Raw genomic sequence first — 18,471 nt, forward strand, 5'->3', positions numbered from 1 at the left:
ACTTTTGCGCTCCCCTTGGGATGCCTTTCGCAGCGGCAGTGTGCCTGGAGCCCAGGGCTTCCTGGTTTTAAAAGTCCTAGGCCTAAGCCTAACAGTAACCCTGGGAAGGTGAATCAGCCGGGTATTAGGGTTCTTCCTAAGGGAAAAGCCGTGAAAGCAGCCATGTTGTGGCACTTCTGCACTCCCTTTGGGATGCCTTTGGCAGATGAAGTAAGCCTGGAACTCAGGGCTTCCTGGTTAAAAAAATCCAAGCCCTAGGCTGAACCCTAACCCTAGGCAGATAAATCAGCCTAGGTATAGGGATGGTGCCAAGGAAAAAGCTGTGAAAGCTGCCATGTGTTTGCACTTTTGTACTCCCCTTGGGATGCCTTGAACAGCTGCAGTGTGCCTGGAGCTAAGGGCTTCCTAGTTTTAAAAATCCTAGCCCTAGGCCTAAGCCTAACAGTAACCCTGGGAAGGGAAATCAGCCTGGTGTTAGGCTTCTTGCCAAGGAAAAAGCCGTGAAAGCAGCCATGTTGTGGCACTTTTGCACTCCCTTTTGGATGCCTTTCACAGCTCCAGTGTGCCTGGAACTCAGGGCTTCCTGATTTTAAAAACCCTAGCCCTAGGCCGAACCCCAACCCGAAGACGAGAAAGGCAAATCAGCCAGGAATTAGGCATGTCCCCAAGGAAAAAGCTGTGGAGGCAGGCATGTTGTGGTACTTTTGCGCTCTTTTTGGGTAGTCCTTCGCAGCTGCTGTGCTCTTGGAACTCAGGGCTTTCTGGTTAATAGAACCCTTACCCTAGGCGTAACTCAAACCTTAACCCTAGGAAGGAAAATCAGCCTATGGCTCGGGGTGGTCTCATGGAAATATCAGTGGTGGCAGCCAAGTTGCGTCACTTTTGCGCTCCCCTTGGGATGCCTTTCGCAGCTGCAGTGTGCCTGGAGCCCAGGGCTTCCTGGTTTTAAAAGTCCTAGGCCTAAGCCTAACAGTAACCCTGGGAAGGTGAATCAGCCGGGTATTAGGGTTCTTCCTAAGGAAAAAGCTGTGAAAGCAGCCATGTTGTGGCACTTCTGCACTCCTCTTGGGATGCCTTACACAGCTGCAGTGTGCTTGGAGCACAGGGCTTCCTGGTTAAAAAAATCCAAGCCCTAGGCTGAACCCTAACCCTAACCCTAGGCAGATAAATCAGCCTAGGTATAGGGATAGGGCCAAGGAAAAAGCTGTGAAAGCTGCCATGTGTTTGCACTTTTGTACTCCCCTTGGGATGCCTTGAACAGCTGCAGTGTGCCTGGAGCTAAGGGCTTCCTAGTTTTAAAAATCCTAGCCCTAGGCCTAAGCCTAACAGTAACCCTGGGAAGGTAAATCAGCCTGGTGTTAGGCTTCTTGCCAAGGAAAAAGCCGTGAAAGCAGCCATGTTGTGGCACTTTTGCACTCCCTTTTGGATGCCTTTCACAGCTCCACTGTGCCTGGAACTCAGGGCTTCCTGATTTTAAAAACCCTAGCCCTAGGCCGAACCCCAACCCTAAGACGAGAAAGTCAAATCAGCCAGGAATTAGGCATGTCCCCAAGGAAAATGCTGTGGAGGCAGGCATGTTGTGGTACTTTTGTGCTCTTCTTGGGTAGTCCTTCGCAGCTGCTGTGTTCTTGGAACTCAGGGCTTTCTGGTTAATAGAACCCTTACCCTAGGCGTAACTCAAACCTTAACCCTAGGAAGGAAAATCAGCCTATTGCTCGGGGTGGTCTCATGGAAATATCAGTGGTGGCAGCCAAGTTGCGTCACTTTTGCGCTCCCCTTGGGATGCCTTTCGCAGCTGCAGTGTGCCTGGAGCCCAGGGCTTCCTGGTTTTAAAAGTCCTAGGCCTAAGCCTAACAGTAACCCTGGGAAGGTGAATCAGCCGGGTATTAGGGTTCTTCCTAAGGAAAAAGCCGTGAAAGCAGCCATGTTGTGGAACTTCTGCGCTCCCTTTGGGATGCCTTTGGCAGATGAAGTAAGCCTGGAACTCAGGGCTTCCTGGTTAAAGAAATCCAAGCCCTAGGCTGAACCCTAACCCTAACCCTAGGCAGATAAATCAGCCTAGGTATAGGGATGGGGCCATGGAAAAAGCTGTGAAAGCTGCCATGTTGCTGCACTTTTGTACTCCCCTTGGGATGCCTTGAACAGCTGCAGTGTGCCTGGAGCTAAGGGCTTCCTAGTTTTAAAAATCCTAGCCCTAGGCCTAAGCCTAACAGTAACCCTGGGAAGGGAAATCAGCCTGGTGTTAGGCTTCTTGCCAAGGAAAAAGCCGTGAAAGCAGCCATGTTGTGGCACTTTTGCACTCCCTTTTGGATGCCTTTCACAGCTCCAGTGTGCCTGGAACTCAGGGCTTCCTGATTTTAAAAACCCTAGCCCTAGGCCGAACCCCAACCCTAAGACGAGAAAGGCAAATCAGCCAGGAATTAGGCATGTCCCCAAGGAAAAAGCTGTGGAGGCAGGCATGTTGTGGTACTTTTGCGCTCTTCTTGGCTAGTCCTTCGCAGCTGCTGTGTTCTTGGAACTCAGGGCTTTCTGGTTAATAGAACCCTTACCCTAGGCGTAACTCAAACCTTAAGCCTAGGAAGGAAAATCAGCCTATGGCTCGGGGTGGTCTCATGGAAATATTAGTGGTGGCTCCCAAGTTGCGTCACTTTTGCGCTCCCCTTGGGATGCCTTTCGCAGCAGCAGTGTGCCTGGAGCCCAGGGCTTCCTGGTTTTAAAAGTCCTAGGCCTAAGCCTAACAGTAACCCTGGGAAGGTAAATCAGCCGGGTATTAGGGTTCTTCCTAAGGGAAAAGCCGTGAAAGCAGCCATGTTGTGGCACTTCTGCGCTCCCTTTGGGATGCCTTTGGCAGATGAAGTAAGCCTGGAACTCAGGGCTTCCTGGTTAAAAAAATCCAAGCACTAAGCTGAAGCCTAACACTAACCCTAGGCAGATAAATCATCCAAGTATAGGGATGGTGCCAAGGAAAAAGCTGTGAAAGCTGCCATGTGTTTGCACTTTTGTACTCCCCTTGGGATGACTTGAACAGCTGCAGTGTGCCTGGAGCTAAGGGCTTCCTAGTTTTAAAAATCCTAGCCCTAGGCCTAAGCCTAACAGTAACCCTGGGAAGGTAAATCAGCCTGGTGTTAGGCTTCTTGCCAAGGAAAAAGCCGTGAAAGCAGCCATGTTGTGGCACTTTTGCACTCTTTTTTGGATGCCTTTCACAGCTCCAGTGTGCCTGGAACTCAGGGCTTCCTGATTTTAAAAACCCTAGCCCTAGGCCGAACCCCAACCCTAAGACGAGAAAGTCAAATCAGCCAGGAATTAGGCATGTCCCCAAGGAAAATGCTGTGGAGGCAGGCATGTTGTGGTACTTTTGTGCTCTTCTTGGGTAGTCCTTCGCAGCTGCTGTGTTCTTGGAATTCAGGGCTTTCTGGTTAATAGAACCCTTACCCTAGGCGTAACTCAAACCTTAACCCTAGGAAGGAAAATAAGCCTATGGCTCGGGGTGGTCTCATGGAAATATCAGTGGTGGCAGCCAAGTTGCGTCACTTTTGCGCTCCCCTTGGGATGCCTTTCGCAGCTGCAGTGTGCCTGGAGCCCAGGGCTTCCTGGTTTTAAAAGTCCTAGGCCTAAGCCTAACAGTAACCCTGGGAAGGTAAATCAGCCGGGTATTAGGGTTCTTCCTAAGGGAAAAGCCGTGAAAGCAGCCATGTTGTGGCACTTCTGCACTCCCTTTGGGATGCCTTTGGCAGATGAAGTAAGCCTGGAACTCAGGGCTTCCTGGTTAAAGAAGTCCAAGCCCTAGGCTGAACCCTAACCCTAAACCTAGGCAGATAAATCAGCCTAGGTATAGGGATGGTGCCAAGGAAAAAGCTGTGAAAGCTGCCATGTGTTTGCACTTTTGTACTCCCCTTGGGATGCCTTGAACAGCTGCAGTCTGCCTGGAGCTAAGGGCTTCCTAGTTTTAAAAATCCTAGCCCTAGGCCTAAGCCTAACAGTAACCCTGGGAAGGGAAATCAGCCTGGTGTTAGGCTTCTTGCCAAGGAAAAAGCCGTGAAAGCAGCCATGTTGTGGCACTTTTGCACTCCCTTTTGGATGCCTTTCACAGCTCCAGTGTGCCTGGAACTCAGGGCTTCCTGATTTTAAAAATCCTAGCCCTAGGCCGAACCCCAACCCTAAGACGAGAAAGGCAAATCAGCCAGGAATTAGGCATGTCGCCAAGGAAAAAGCTGTGGAGGCAGGCATGTTGTGGTACTTTTGCGCTCTTCTTGGGTAGTCCTTCGCAGCTGCTGTGTTCTTGGAACTCAGGGCTTTCTGGTTAATAGAACCCTTATCCTAGGCGTAACTCAAACCTTAACCCTAGGAAGGAAAATCAGCCTATGGTTCGGGATGGTCTCATGGAAATATCAGTGGTGGCAGCCAAGTTGCGTCACTTTTGTGATCCCCTTGGGATGCCTTTCGCAGCTGCAGTGTGCCTGGAGCCCAGGGCTTCCTGGTTTTAAAAGTCCTAGGCCTAAGCCTAACAGTAACCCTGGGAAGGTAAATCAGCCGGGTATTAGGGTTCTTCCTAAGGAAAAAGCTGTGAAAGCAGCCATGTTGTGGCACTTCTGCACTCCTCTTGGGATGCCTTTCACAGCTGCAGTGTGCTTGGAGCACAGGGCTTCCTGGTTAAAAAAATCCAAGCCCTAGGCTGAAGCCTAACCCTAACCCTAGGCAGATAAATCAGCCTTGGTATAGGGATGGTGCCAAGGAAAAAGCTGTGAAAGCTGCCATGTGTTTGCACTTTTGTACTCCCCTTGGGATGCCTTGAACAGCTGCAGTGTGCCTGGAGCTAAGAGCTTCCTAGTTTTAAAAATCCTAGCCCTAGGCCTAAGCCTAACAGTAACCCTGGGAAGGTAAATCAGCCTGGTGTTAGGCTTCTTGCCAAGGAAAAAGCCGTGAAAGCAGCCATGTTGTGGCACTTTTGCACTCCCTTTTGGATGCCTTTCACAGCTCCAGTGTGCCTGGAACTCAGGGCTTCCTGATTTTAAAAACCCTAGCCCTAGGCCGAACCCCAACCCTAAGACGAGAAAGGCAAATCAGCCAGGAATTAGGCATGTCCCCAAGGAAAAAGCTGTGGAGGCAGGCATGTTGTGGTACTTTTGCGCTCTTCTTGGGTAGTCCTTCGCAGCTGCTGTGTTCTTGGAACTCAGGGCTTTCTGGTTAATAGAACCCTTACCCTAGGCGTAACTCAAACCTTAACCCTAGGAAGGAAAATCAGCCTATGGCTCGGGGTGGTCTCATGGAAATATCAGTGGTGGCAGCCAAGTTGCGTCACTTTTGCGCTCCCCTTGGGATGCCTTTCGCAGCAGCAGTGTGCCTGGAGCCCAGGGCTTCCTGGTTTTAAAAGTCCTAGGCCTAAGCCTAACAGTAACCCTGGGAAGGTGAATCAGCCGGGTATTAGGGTTCTTCCTAAGGGAAAAGCCGTGAAAGCAGCCATGTTGTGGCACTTCTGCACTCCCTTTGGGATGCCTTTGGCAGATGAAGTAAGCCTGGAACTCAGGGCTTCCTGGTTAAAAAAATCCAAGCCCTAGGCTGAACCCTAACCCTAGGCAGATAAATCAGCCTAGGTATAGGGATGGTGCCAAGGAAAAAGCTGTGAAAGCTGCCATGTGTTTGCACTTTTGTACTCCCCTTGGGATGCCTTGAACAGCTGCAGTGTGCCTGGAGCTAAGGGCTTCCTAGTTTTAAAAATCCTAGCCCTAGGCCTAAGCCTAACAGTAACCCTGGGAAGGGAAATCAGCCTGGTGTTAGGCTTCTTGCCAAGGAAAAAGCCGTGAAAGCAGCCATGTTGTGGCACTTTTGCACTCCCTTTTGGATGCCTTTCACAGCTCCAGTGTGCCTGGAACTCAGGGCTTCCTGATTTTAAAAACCCTAGCCCTAGGCCGAACACCAACCCGAAGACGAGAAAGGCAAATCAGCCAGGAATTAGGCATGTCCCCAAGGAAAAAGCTGTGGAGGCAGGCATGTTGTGGTACTTTTGCGCTCTTCTTGGGTAGTCCTTCGCAGCTGCTGTGCTCTTGGAACTCAGGGCTTTCTGGTTAATAGAACCCTTACCCTAGGCGTAACTCAAACCTTAACCCTAGGAAGGAAAATCAGCCTATGGCTCGGGGTGGTCTCATGGAAATATCAGTGGTGGCAGCCAAGTTGCGTCACTTTTGCGCTCCCCTTGGGATGCCTTTCGCAGCTGCAGTGTGCCTGGAGCCCAGGGCTTCCTGGTTTTAAAAGTCCTAGGCCTAAGCCTAACAGTAACCCTGGGAAGGTGAATCAGCCGGGTATTAGGGTTCTTCCTAAGGAAAAAGCTGTGAAAGCAGCCATGTTGTGGCACTTCTGCACTCCTCTTGGGATGCCTTACACAGCTGCAGTGTGCTTGGAGCACAGGGCTTCCTGGTTAAAAAAATCCAAGCCCTAGGCTGAACCCTAACCCTAACCCTAGGCAGATAAATCAGCCTAGGTATAGGGATAGGGCCAAGGAAAAAGCTGTGAAAGCTGCCATGTGTTTGCACTTTTGTACTCCCCTTGGGATGCCTTGAACAGCTGCAGTGTGCCTGGAGCTAAGGGCTTCCTAGTTTCAAAAATCCTAGCCCTAGGCCTAAGCCTAACAGTAACCCTGGGAAGGTAAATCAGCCTGGTGTTAGGCTTCTTGCCAAGGAAAAAGCCGTGAAAGCAGCCATGTTGTGGCACTTTTGCACTCCCTTTTGGATGCCTTTCACAGCTCCACTGTGCCTGGAACTCAGGGCTTCCTGATTTTAAAAACCCTAGCCCTAGGCCGAACCCCAACCCTAAGACGAGAAAGGCAAATCAGCCAGGAATTAGGCATGTCCCCAAGGAAAAAGCTGTGGAGGCAGGCATGTTGTGCTACTTTTGCGCTCTTCTTGGGTAGTCCTTCGCAGCTGCTGTGTTCTTGGAACTCAGGGCTTTCTGGTTAATAGAACCCTTACCCTAGGCGTAACTCAAACCTTAACCCTAGGAAGGAAAATAAGCCTATGGCTCGGGGTGGTCTCATGGAAATATCAGTGGTGGCAGCCAAGTTGCGTCACTTTTGCGCTCCCCTTGGGATGCCTTTCGCAGCTGCAGTGTGCCTGGAGCCCAGGGCTTCCTGGTTTTAAAAGTCCTAGGCCTAAGCCTAACAGTAACCCTGGGAAGGTGAATCAGCCGGGTATTAGGGTTCTTCCTAAGGGAAAAGCCGTGAAAGCAGCCATGTTGTGGCACTTCTGCGCTCCCTTTGGGATGCCTTTGGCAGATGAAGTAAGCCTGGAACTCAGGGCTTCCTGGTTAAAAAAATCCAAGCCCTAGGCTGAACCCTAACCCTAACCCTAGGCAGATAAATCAGCCTAGGTATAGGGATGGTGCCATGGAAAAAGCTGTGAAAGCTGCCATGGGTTTGCACTTTTGTACTCCCCTTGGGATGCCTTGAACAGCTGCAGTGTGCCTGGAGCTAAGGGCTTCCTAGTTTTAAAAATCCTAGCCCTAGGCCTAAGCCTAACAGTAACCCTGGGAAGGTAAATCAGCCTGGTGTTAGGCTTCTTGCCAAGGAAAAAGCCGTGAAAGCAGCCATGTTGTGGCACTTTTGCACTCCCTTTTGGATGCCTTTCACAGCTCCAGTGTGCCTGGAACTCAGGGCTTCCTGATTTTAAAAACCCTAGCCCTAGGCCGAACCCCAACCCTAAGACGAGAAAGGCAAATCAGCCAGGAATTAGGCATGTCCCCAAGGAAAAAGCTGTGGAGGCAGGCATGTTGTGGTACTTTTGCGCTCTTCTTGGCTAGTCCTTCGCAGCTGCTGTGTTCTTGGAACTCAGGGCTTTCTGGTTAATAGAACCCTTACCCTAGGCGTAACTCAAACCTTAAGCCTAGGAAGGAAAATCAGCCTATGGCTCGGGGTGGTCTCATGGAAATATCAGTGGTGGCAGCCAAGTTGCGTCACTTTTGCGCTCCCCTTGGGATGCCTTTCGCAGATGCAGTGTGCCTGGAGCCCAGGGCTTCCTGGTTTTAAAAGTCCTAGGCCTAAGCCTAACAGTAACCCTGGGAAGGTGAATCAGCCGGGTATTAGGGTTCTTCCTAAGGGAAAAGCCGTGAAAGCAGCCATGTTGTGGCACTTCTGCGCTCCCTTTGGGATGCCTTTGGCAGATGAAGTAAGCCTGGAACTCAGGGCTTCCTGGTTAAAGAAATCCAAGCCCTAGGCTGAACCCTAACCCTAACCCTAGGCAGATAAATCAGCCTAGGTATAGGGATGGTGCCATGGAAAAAGCTGTGAAAGCTGCCATGTGTTTGCACTTTTGTACTCCCCTTGGGATGCCTTGAACAGCTGCAGTGTGCCTGGAGCTAAGGGCTTCCTAGTTTTAAAAATCCTAGCCCTAGGCCTAAGCCTAACAGTAACCCTGGGAAGGTAAATCAGCCTGGTGTTAGGCTTCTTGCCAAGGAAAAAGCCGTGAAAGCAGCCATGTTGTGGCACTTTTGCACTCCCTTTTGGATGCCTTTCACAGCTCCAGTGTGCCTGGAACTCAGGGCTTCCTGATTTTAAAAACCCTGGCCCTAGGCCGAACCCCAACCCTAAGACGAGAAAGGCAAATCAGCCAGGAATTAGGCATGTCCCCAAGGAAAATGCTGTGGAGGCAGGCATGTTGTGCTACTTTTGTGCTCTTCTTGGGTAGTCCTTCGCAGCTGCTGTGTTCTTGGAACTCAGGGCTTTCTGGTTAATAGAACCCTTACCCTAGGCGTAACTCAAACCTTAAGCCTAGGAAGGAAAATCAGCCTATGGCTCGGGGTGGTCTCATGGAAATATCAGTGGTGGCAGCCAAGTTGCGTCACTTTTGCGCTCCCCTTGGGATGCCTTTCGCAGCTGCAGTGTGCCTGGAGCCCAGGGCTTCCTGGTTTTAAAAGTCCTAGGCCTAAGCCTAACAGTAACCCTGGGAAGGTAAATCAGCCGGGTATTAGGGTTCTTCCTAAGGAAAAAGCTGTGAAAGCAGCCATGTTGTGGCACTTCTGCACTCCTCTTGGGATGCCTTTCACATCTGCAGTGTGCTTGGAGCACAGGGCTTCCTGGTTAAAAAAATCCAAGCCCTAGGCTGAAGCCTAACCCTAACCCTAGGCAGATAAATCAGCCTAGGTATAGGGATGGTGCCAAGGAAAAAGCTGTGAAAGCTGCCATGTTGTTGCACTTTTGTACTCCCCTTGGGATGCCTTAAACAGCTGCAGTGTGCCTGGAGCTAAGGGCTTCCTAGTTTCAAAAATCCTAGCCCTAGGCCTAAGCCTAACAGTAACCCCGGGAAGGTAAATCAGCCTGGTGTTAGGCTTCTTGCCAAGGAAAAAGCCGTGAAAGCAGCCATGTTGTGGCACTTTTGCACTCCCTTTTGGATGCCTTTCACAGCTCCAGTGTGCCTGGAACTCAGGGCTTCCTGATTTTAAAAACCCTAGCCCTAGGCCGAACCCCAACCCGAAGACGAGAAAGGCAAATCAGCCAGGAATTAGGCATGTCCCCAAGGAAAAAGCTGTGGAGGCAGGCATGTTGTGGTACTTTTGCGCTCTTCTTGGCTAGTCCTTCGCAGCTGCTGTGTTCTTGGAACTCAGGGCTTTCTGGTTAATAGAACCCTTACCCTAGGCGTAACTCAAACCTTAACCCTAGGAAGGAAAATCAGCCTATGGCTCGGGGTAGTCTCATGGAAATATCAGTGGTGGCAGCCAAGTTGCGTCACTTTTGCGCTCCCCTTGGGATGCCTTTCGCAGCTGCAGTGTGCCTGGAGCCCAGGGCTTCCTGGTTTTAAAAGTCCTAGGCCTAAGCCTAACAGTAACCCTGGGAAGGTGAATCAGCCGGGTATTAGGGTTCTTCCTAAGGGAAAAGCCGTGAAAGCAGCCATGTTGTGGCACTTCTGCGCTCCCTTTGGGATGCCTTTGGCAGATGAAGTAAGCCTGGAACTCAGGGCTTCCTGGTTAAAGAAATCCAAGCCCTAGGCTGAACCCTAACCCTAACCCTAGGCAGATAAATCAGCCTAGGTATAGGGATGGTGCCATGGAAAAAGCTGTGAAAGCTGCCATGTGTTTGCACTTTTGTACTCCCCTTGGGATGCCTTGAACAGCTGCAGTGTGCCTGGAGCTAAGGGCTTCCTAGTTTTAAAAATCCTAGCCCTAGGCCTAAGCCTAACAGTAACCCTGGGAAGGTAAATCAGCCTGGTGTTAGGCTTCTTGCCAAGGAAAAAGCCGTGAAAGCAGCCATGTTGTGGCACTTTTGCACTCCCTTTTGGATGCCTTTCACAGCTCCAGTGTGCCTGGAACTCAGGGATTCCTGATTTTAAAAACCCTGGCCCTAGGCCGAACCCCAACCCTAAGACGAGAAAGGCAAATCAGCCAGGAATTAGGCATGTCCCCAAGGAAAAAGCTGTGGAGGCAGGCATGTTGTGGTACTTTTGCGCTCTTCTTGGCTAGTCCTTCGCAGCTGCTGTGTTCTTGGAACTCAGGGCTTTCTGGTTAATAGAACCCTTACCCTAGGCGTAACTCAAACCTTAAGCCTAGGAAGGAAAATCAGCCTATGGCTCGGGGTGGTCTCATGGAAATATCAGTGGTGGCAGCCAAGTTGCGTCACTTTTGCGCTCCCCTTGGGATGCCTTTCGCAGCTGCAGTGTGCCTGGAGCCCAGGGCTTCCTGGTTTTAAAAGTCCTAGGCCTAAGCCTAACAGTAACCCTGGGAAGGTAAATCAGCCGGGTATTAGGGTTCTTCCTAAGGAAAAAGCTGTGAAAGCAGCCATGTTGTGGCACTTCTGCACTCCTCTTGGGATGCCTTTCACATCTGCAGTGTGCTTGGAGCACAGGGCTTCCTCGTTAAAGAAATCCAAGCCCTAGGCTGAAGCCTAACCCTAACCCTAGGCAGATAAATCAGCCTAGGTATAGGGATGGGGCCAAGGAAAAAGCTGTGAAAGCTGCCATGTTGTTGCACTTTTGTACTCCCCTTGGGATGCCTTGAACAACTGCAGTGTGCCTGGAGCTAAGGGCTTCCTAGTTTTAAAAATCCTAGCCCTAGGCCTAAGCCTAACAGTAACCCTGGGAAGGTAAATCAGCCTGGTGTTAGGCTTCTTGCCAAGGAAAAAGCCGTGAAAGCAGCCATGTTGTGGCACTTTTGCACTCCCTTTTGGATGCCTTTCACAGCTCCAGTGTGCCTGGAACTCAGGGCTTCCTGATTTTAAAAACCCTAGCCCTAGGCCGAACCCCAACCCTAAGACGAGAAAGGCAAATCAGCCAGGAATTAGGCATGTCCCCAAGGAAAAAGCTGTGGAGGCAGGCATGTTGTGGTACTTTTGCGCTCTTCTTGGGTAGTCCTTCGCAGCTGCTGTGTTCTTGGAACTCAGGGCTTTCTGGTTAATAGAACCCTTACCCTAGGCGTAACTCAAACCTTAAGCCTAGGAAGGAAAATCAGCCTATGGCTCGGGGTGGTCTCATGGAAATATCAGTGGTGGCAGCCAAGTTGCGTCACTTTTGCGCTCCCCTTGGGATGCCTTTCGCAGATGCAGTGTGCCTGGAGCCCAGGGCTTCCTGGTTTTAAAAGTCCTAGGCCTAAGCCTAACAGTAACCCTGGGAAGGTGAATCAGCCGGGTATTAGGGTTCTTCCTAAGGGAAAAGCCGTGAAAGCAGCCATGTTGTGGCACTTCTGCGCTCCCTTTGGGATGCCTTTGGCAGATGAAGTAAGCCTGGAACTCAGGGCTTCCTGGTTAAAGAAATCCAAGCCCTAGGCTGAACCCTAACCCTAACCCTAGGCAGATAAATCAGCCTAGGTATAGGGATGGTGCCATGGAAAAAGCTGTGAAAGCTGCCATGTGTTTGCACTTTTGTACTCCCCTTGGGATGCCTTGAACAGCTGCAGTGTGCCTGGAGCTAAGGGCTTCCTAGTTTTAAAAATCCTAGCCCTAGGCCTAAGCCTAACAGTAACCCTGGGAAGGTAAATCAGCCTGGTGTTAGGCTTCTTGCCAAGGAAAAAGCCGTGAAAGCAGCCATGTTGTGGCACTTTTGCACTCCCTTTTGGATGCCTTTCACAGCTCCAGTGTGCCTGGAACTCAGGGCTTCCTGATTTTAAAAACCCTGGCCCTAGGCCGAACCCCAACCCGAAGACGAGAAAGGCAAATCAGCCAGGAATTAGGCATGTCCCCAAGGAAAAAGCTGTGGAGGCAGGCATGTTGTGCTACTTTTGCGCTCTTCTTGGGTAGTCCTTCGCAGCTGCTGTGTTCTTGGAACTCAGGGCTTTCTGGTTAATAGAACCCTTACCCTAGGCATAACTCAAACCTTAAGCCTAGGAAGGAAAATCAGCCTATGGCTCGGGGTGGTCTCATGGAAATATCAGTGGTGGCAGCCAAGTTGCGTCACTTTTGCGCTCCCCTTGGGATGCCTTTCGCAGCTGCAGTGTGCCTGGAGCCCAGGGCTTCCTGGTTTTAAAAGTCCTAGGCCTAAGCCTAACAGTAACCCTGGGAAGGTAAATCAGCCGGGTATTAGGGTTCTTCCTAAGGAAAAAGCTGTGAAAGCAGCCATGTTGTGGCACTTCTGCACTCCTCTTGGGATGCCTTTCACATCTGCAGTGTGCTTGGAGCACAGGGCTTCCTGGTTAAAAAAATCCAAGCCCTAGGCTGAAGCCTAACCCTAACCCTAGGCAGATAAATCAGCCTAGGTATAGGGATGGGGCCAAGGAAAAAGCTGTGAAAGCTGCCATGTTGTTGCACTTTTGTACTCCCCTTGGGATGCCTTGAACAACTGCAGTGTGCCTGGAGCTAAGGGCTTCCTAGTTTTAAAAATCCTAGCCCTAGGCCTAAGCCTAACAGTAACCCTGGGAAGGTAAATCAGCCTGGTGTTAGGCTTCTTGCCAAGGAAAAAGCCGTGAAAGCAGCCATGTTGTGGCACTTTTGCACTCCCTTTTGGATGCCTTTCACAGCTCCAGTGTGCCTGGAACTCAGGGCTTCATGATCTTAAAAACCCTAGCCCTAGGCCGAACCCCAACCCTAAGACGAGAAAGGCAAATCAGCCAGGAATTAGGCATGTCCCCAAGGAAAAAGCTGTGGAGGCAGGCATGTTGTGGTACTTTTGCGCTCTTCTTGGGTAGTCCTTCGCAGCTGCTGTGTTCTTGGAACTCAGGGCTTTCTGGTTAATAGAACCCTTACCCTAGGCGTAACTCAAACCTTAAGCCTAGGAAGGAAAATCAGCCTATGGCTCGGGGTGGTCTCATGGAAATATCAGTGGTGGCAGCCAAGTTGCGTCACTTTTGCGCTCCCCTTGGGATGCCTTTCGCAGCTGCAGTGTGCCTGGAGCCCAGGGCTTCCTGGTTTTAAAAGTCCTAGGCCTAAGCCTAACAGTAACCCTGGGAAGGTGAATCAGCCGGGTATTAGGGTTCTTCCTAAGGGAAAAGCCGTGAAAGCAGCCATGTTGTGGCACTTCTGCGCTCCCTTTGGGATGCCTTTGGCAGATGAAGTAAGCCTGGAACTCAGGGCTTCCTGGTTAAAGAAATCCAAGCCCTAGGCTGAACCCTAACCCTAACCCTAGGCAGATAAATCAGCCTAGGTATAGGGATGGTGCCATGGAAAAAGCTGTGAAAGCTGCCATGTGTTTGCACTTTTGTACTCCCCTTGGGATGCCTTGAACAGCTGCAGTGTGCCTGGAGCTAAGGGCTTCCTAGTTTTAAAAATCCTAGCCCTAGGCCTAAGCCTAACAGTAACCCTGGGAAGGTAATTCAGCCTGGTGTTAGGCTTCTTGCCAAGGAAAAAGCCGTGAAAGCAGCCATGTTGTGGCACTTTTGCACTCCCTTTTGGATGCCTTTCACAGCTCCAGTGTGCCTGGAACTCAGGGCTTCCTGATTTTAAAAACCCTGGCCCTAGGCCGAACCCCAACCCTAAGACGAGAAAGGCAAATCAGCCAGGAATTAGGCATGTCCCCAAGGAAAAAGCTGTGGAGGCAGGCATGTTGTGCTACTTTTGCGCTCTTCTTGGGTAGTCCTTCGCAGCTGCTGTGTTCTTGGAACTCAGGGCTTTCTGGTTAATAGAACCCTTACCCTAGGCGTAACTCAAACCTTAAGCCTAGGAAGGAAAATCAGCCTATGGCTCGGGGTGGTCTCATGGAAATATCAGTGGTGGCAGCCAAGTTGCGTCACTTTTGCGCTCCCCTTGGGATGCCTTTCGCAGCTGCAGTGTGCCTGGAGCCCAGGGCTTCCTGGTTTTAAAAGTCCTAGGCCTAAGCCTAACAGTAACCCTGGGAAGGTAAATCAGCCGGGTATTAGGGTTCTTCCTAAGGAAAAAGCTGTGAAAGCAGCCATGTTGTGGCACTTCTGCACTCCTCTTGGGATGCCTTTCACATCTGCAGTGTGCTTGGAGCACAGGGCTTCCTGGTTAAAAAAATCCAAGCCCTAGGCTGAAGCCTAACCCTAACCCTAGGCAGATAAATCAGCCTAGGTATAGGGATGGGGCCAAGGAAAAAGCTGTGAAAGCTGCCATGTTGTTGCACTTTTGTACTCCCCTTGGGATGCCTTGAACAACTGCAGTGTGCCTGGAGCTAAGGGCTTCCTAGTTTTAAAAATCCTAGCCCTAGGCCTAAGCCTAACAGTAACCCTGGGAAGGGAAATCAGCCTGGTGTTAGGCTTCTTGCCAAGGAAAAAGCCGTGAAAGCAGCCATGTTGTGGCACTTTTGCACTCCCTTTTGGATGCCTTTCACAGCTCCAGTGTGCCTGGAACTCAGGGCTTCCTGATTTTAAAAACCCTAGCCCTAGGCCGAACCCCAACCCTAAGACGAGAAAGGCAAATCAGCCAGGAATTAGGCATGTCGCCAAGGAAAAAGCTGTGGAGGCAGGCATGTTGTGGTACTTTTGCGCTCTTCTTGGGTAGTCCTTCGCAGCTGCTGTGTTCTTGGAACTCAGGGCTTTCTGGTTAATAGAACCCTTACCCTAGGCGTAACTCAAACCTTAAGCCTAGGAAGGAAAATCAGCCTATGGCTCGGGGTGGTCTCATGGAAATATCAGTGGTGGCAGCCAAGTTGCGTCACTTTTGCGCTCCCCTTGGGATGCCTTTCGCAGCTGCAGTGTGCCTGGAGCCCAGGGCTTCCTGGTTTTAAAAGTCCTAGGCCTAAGCCTAACAGTAACCCTGGGAAGGTAAATCAGCCGGGTATTAGGGTTCTTCCTAAGGAAAAAGCTGTGAAAGCAGCCATGTTGTGGCACTTCTGCACTCCTCTTGGGATGCCTTTCACATCTGCAGTGTGCTTGGAGCACAGGGCTTCCTGGTTAAAAAAATCCAAGCCCTAGGCTGAAGCCTAACCCTAACCCTAGGCAGATAAATCAGCCTAGGTATAGGGATGGGGCCAAGGAAAAAGCTGTGAAAGCTGCCATGTTGTTGCACTTTTGTACTCCCCTTGGGATGCCTTGAACAACTGCAGTGTGCCTGGAGCTAAGGGCTTCCTAGTTTTAAAAATCCTAGCCCTAGGCCTAAGCCTAACAGTAACCCTGGGAAGGTAAATCAGCCTGGTGTTAGGCTTCTTGCCAAGGAAAAAGCCGTGAAAGCAGCCATGTTGTGGCACTTTTGCACTCCCTTTTGGATGCCTTTCACAGCTCCAGTGTGCCTGGAACTCAGGGCTTCCTGATTTTAAAAACCCTAGCCCTAGGCCGAACCCCAACCCTAAGACGAGAAAGGCAAATCAGCCAGGAATTAGGCATGTCGCCAAGGAAAAAGCTGTGGAGGCAGGCATGTTGTGGTACTTTTGCGCTCTTCTTGGGTAGTCCTTCGCAGCTGCTGTGTTCTTGGAACTCAGGGCTTTCTGGTTAATAGAACCCTTACCCTAGGCGTAACTCAAACCTTAAGCCTAGGAAGGAAAATCAGCCTATGGCTCGGGGTGGTCTCATGGAAATATCAGTGGTGGCAGCCAAGTTGCGTCACTTTTGCGCTCCCCTTGGGATGCCTTTCGCAGATGCAGTGTGCCTGGAGCCCAGGGCTTCCTGGTTTTAAAAGTCCTAGGCCTAAGCCTAACAGTAACCCTGGGAAGGTGAATCAGCCGGGTATTAGGGTTCTTCCTAAGGGAAAAGCCGTGAAAGCAGCCATGTTGTGGCACTTCTGCGCTCCCTTTGGGATGCCTTTGGCAGATGAAGTAAGCCTGGAACTCAGGGCTTCCTGGTTAAAGAAATCCAAGCCCTAGGCTGAACCCTAACCCTAACCCTAGGCAGATAAATCAGCCTAGGTATAGGGATGGTGCCATGGAAAAAGCTGTGAAAGCTGCCATGTGTTTGCACTTTTGTACTCCCCTTGGGATGCCTTGAACAGCTGCAGTGTGCCTGGAGCTAAGGGCTTCCTAGTTTTAAAAATCCTAGCCCTAGGCCTAAGCCTAACAGTAACCCTGGGAAGGTAAATCAGCCTGGTGTTAGGCTTCTTGCCAAGGAAAAAGCCGTGAAAGCAGCCATGTTGTGGCACTTTTGCACTCCCTTTTGGATGCCTTTCACAGCTCCAGTGTGCCTGGAACTCAGGGCTTCCTGATTTTAAAAACCCTGGCCCTAGGCCGAACCCCAGCCCTAAGACGAGAAAGGCAAATCAGCCAGGAATTAGGCATGTCCCCAAGGAAAAAGCTGTGGAGGCAGGCATGTTGTGCTACTTTTGCGCTCTTCTTGGGTAGTCCTTCGCAGCTGCTGTGTTCTTGGAACTCAGGGCTTTCTGGTTAATAGAACCCTTACCCTAGGCGTAACTCAAACCTTAAGCCTAGGAAGGAAAATCAGCCTATTGCTCGGGGTGGTCTCATGGAAATATCAGTGGTGGCAGCCAAGTTGCGTCACTTTTGCGCTCCCCTTGGGATGCCTTTCGCAGCTGCAGTGTGCCTGGAGCCCAGGGCTTCCTGGTTTTAAAAGTCCTAGGCCTAAGCCTAACAGTAACCCTGGGAAGGTAAATCAGCCGGGTATTAGGGTTCTTCCTAAGGAAAAAGCTGTGAAAGCAGCCATGTTGTGGCACTTCTGCACTCCTCTTGGGATGCCTTTCACATCTGCAGTGTGCTTGGAGCACAGGGCTTCCTGGTTAAAAAAATCCAAGCCCTAGGCTGAAGCCTAACCCTAACCCTAGGCAGATAAATCAGCCTAGGTATAGGGATGGGGCCAAGGAAAAAGCTGTGAAAGCTGCCATGTTGTTGCACTTTTGTACTCCCCTTGGGATGCCTTGAACAACTGCAGTGTGCCTGGAGCTAAGGGCTTCCTAGTTTTAAAAATCCTAGCCCTAGGCCTAAGCCTAACAGTAACCCTGGGAAGGTAAATCAGCCTGGTGTTAGGCTTCTTGCCAAGGAAAAAGCCGTGAAAGCAGCCATGTTGTGGCACTTTTGCACTCCCTTTTGGATGCCTTTCACAGCTCCAGTGTGCCTGGAACTCAGGGCTTCCTGATTTTAAAAACCCTAGCCCTAGGCCGAACCCCAACCCTAAGACGAGAAAGGCAAATCAGCCAGGAATTAGGCATGTCCCCAAGGAAAAAGCTGTGGAGGCAGGCATGTTGTGGTACTTTTGCGCTCTTCTTGGCTAGTCCTTCGCAGCTGCTGTGTTCTTGGAACTCAGGGCTTTCTGGTTAATAGAACCCTTACCCTAGGCGTAACTCAAACCTTAACCCTAGGAAGGAAAATCAGCCTATGGCTCGGGGTGGTCTCATGGAAATATCAGTGGTGGCAGCCAAGTTGCGTCACTTTTGCGCTCCCCTTGGGATGCCTTTCGCAGCTGCAGTGTGCCTGGAGCCCAGGGCTTCCTGGTTTTAAAAGTCCTAGGCCTAAGCCTAACAGTAACCCTGGGAAGGTAAATCAGCCGGGTATTAGGGTTCTTCCTAAGGAAAAAGCTGTGAAAGCAGCCATGTTGTGGCACTTCTGCACTCCTCTTGGGATGCCTTTCACATCTGCAGTGTGCTTGGAGCACAGGGCTTCCTGGTTAAAAAAATCCAAGCCCTAGGCTGAAGCCTAACCCTAACCCTAGGCAGATAAATCAGCCTAGGTATAGGGATGGGGCCAAGGAAAAAGCTGTGAAAGCTGCCATGTTGTTGCACTTTTGTACTCCCCTTGGGATGCCTTGAACAACTGCAGTGTGCCTGGAGCTAAGGGCTTCCTAGTTTTAAAAATCCTAGCCCTAGGCCTAAGCCTAACAGTAACCCTGGGAAGGTAAATCAGCCTGGTGTTAGGCTTCTTGCCAAGGAAAAAGCCGTGAAAGCAGCCATGTTGTGGCACTTTTGCACTCCCTTTTGGATGCCTTTCACAGCTCCAGTGTGCCTGGAACTCAGGGCTTCCTGATTTTAAAAACCCTAGCCCTAGGCCGAACCCCAACCCTAAGACGAGAAAGGCAAATCAGCCAGGAATTAGGCATGTCGCCAAGGAAAAAGCTGTGGAGGCAGGCATGTTGTGGTACTTTTGCGCTCTTCTTGGGTAGTCCTTCGCAGCTGCTGTGTTCTTGGAACTCAGGGCTTTCTGGTTAATAGAACCCTTACCCTAGGCGTAACTCAAA

This window comes from Ammospiza caudacuta, chromosome 18 (assembly GCF_027887145.1).
Source record: "Ammospiza caudacuta isolate bAmmCau1 chromosome 18, bAmmCau1.pri, whole genome shotgun sequence".
NCBI lineage: Eukaryota > Metazoa > Chordata > Aves > Passeriformes > Passerellidae > Ammospiza > Ammospiza caudacuta.